Below are 2,246 nucleotides of genomic sequence, written 5' to 3' on the forward strand. Positions count from 1 at the left end.
ATGGGCTGCGCAGCATCTATGGTGGGCTCTGCATCAGGTGGGTCCTGCGTCCAGCGGGTCACTAAACACCCAGAGTTAGAGCCTAAAGCCGTGTAAGGGGCCCCAACATTTCTGATGGCTGCCCTGTGTAGCTGAAGCTACCGTAACATACAGTATTACCGCACATCCATCCATGATGTCTTTAAATGGTGTTGCCTCGGAAGTGGGGTAGTCTTATATGACGAGTGTTGCCCAAAACCTATATTTTAAGCGGAAAATTAGGGGGTCGTCTTATACGCCGGCAAATACGGTAGTCATTTTTTGCAAGGCATTGGTATTCGCTGGGGACCTCACTGTAGACTGGAGGAGAACACAAAGCAGGGCTACGTCGGAGTGCTGCTGGGGGTTATAAACACTCGGAGGATCGGAAACTATGTGTCTGGCTGTACGCAATGGATGCCGGAGACTATAATGCGATGAATGGAGTGTATGAGAATCCCCAGCCACCCACCACGCAGGAAACTTATCGGAGATCACAAGACTTTCCAATCCTACAAAAGGCAGTTTTTTTCCCCTTCTGATAATAAATCAAATTCTTCATTTTTTCATCTTATTATCCCTTCAATATTCAGTTCACACTATGGGGTGCGGCCCACACACGGTTGACACCATTGGAGGGGTCACACCAAAATGACTGGCAGTCATTTTGGTGTCACCTCCCTCTGAAAAGTTGGGCACTCGGTCAACGACCAAGAGCCCGGCCAGTAGCTCGAGAAAGAGGAGGGGACCCCGCGGCATACCCAACGTCTCCTCTTCTCTCTGCCGGCGTCCATCACCAAGATGTCCGCCGGCAGGTAACAGCGGTACTACGCATGACGACATCATGCACGTACACGATGACGTCACTGCAGGTTGTCGTCCGGTACCCGCAACGGGTGTCACCCTGCCTCAGGATGCCTCTGCCAGTAGCCCCTATCTTATTTTTGGTTGCCCCTGTCTGCCTGACATCTTGTGTCCGGGTTTCTGTTGCCTTGAAACCTGGACACAGCATTCAAAACCCGGTCTGTCCAGGAGAATTCTGGACAGGTGGCAACCCTAATTGTGGGGCACACAGGGTCTATCTACACCCCCCTTGTTGGGTGAACAGGGTCTATCTACACCCCCCTTGTTGGGTGCATAGGGTCTATCTACACCCCCATTGTTGGGTGCATAGGGTCTATCTACACCCCCATTGTTGGGCACACAGGGTCTATCTACACCCCCATTGTTGGGCACACAGGGTCTATCTACACCCCCGTTGTGGGACGCACAGGGTCTATCTACACCCCCATTGTTGGGTGCACAGGGTCTATCTACACCCCCATTGTTGGGTGCACAGGCTCTATCTACACCCTCCTTGTTGGGCGCACAGGGTCTATCTACACCCCCATTGTAGGGCGCACAGGGTCTATTTGTCTATTTAAATCCCCGTTGTTGGCCGCACAGGCTCTATCTACACCCCTGTTGTTGGGTGCACAGGCTCTATGTACACGCCCATTGTAGGGCGCACAGGCTCTATGTACACGCCCATTGTAGGGCGCACAGGGTCTATCTACACCCCCATTGTTGGGTGCACAGGGTCTATCTTACACCCCCGTTGTTGGGCACAGAGAGTCTATCTACACCCCCGTTGTTGCGCACAGAGGGTCTATCTACACCCCCGTTGTTGGGCGCACAGGGTCTATCTTACACCCCCATTGTTGGGCACAGAGAGTCTATCTACATCCCCCGTTGTTGCGCACAGAGGGTCTATCTACACCCCCATTGTTGGGTGCACAGGGTCTATCTTACACCCCCGTTGTTGGGCACAGAGAGTCTATCTACACCCCCGTTGTTGCGCACAGAGGGTCTATCTACACCCCCGTTGTTGGGCAATTCTGGACAGGTGGCAACCCTAATTGTGGGGCACACAGGGTCTATCTACACCCCCCTTGTTGGGTGAACAGGGTCTATCTACACCCCCCTTGTTGGGTGCATAGGGTCTATCTACACCCCCATTGTTGGGTGCATAGGGTCTATCTACACCCCCATTGTTGGGCACACAGGGTCTATCTACACCCCCATTGTTGGGCACACAGGGTCTATCTACACCCCCGTTGTGGGACGCACAGGGTCTATCTACACCCCCATTGTTGGGTGCACAGGGTCTATCTACACCCCCATTGTTGGGTGCACAGGCTCTATCTACACCCTCCTTGTTGGGCGCACAGGGTCTATCTACACCCCCA

Source organism: Nanorana parkeri, unplaced genomic scaffold (genome assembly GCF_000935625.1).
Source record: "Nanorana parkeri isolate BGI_ZX_2015 unplaced genomic scaffold, ASM93562v1 scaffold766, whole genome shotgun sequence".
Lineage (NCBI taxonomy): Eukaryota > Metazoa > Chordata > Amphibia > Anura > Dicroglossidae > Nanorana > Nanorana parkeri.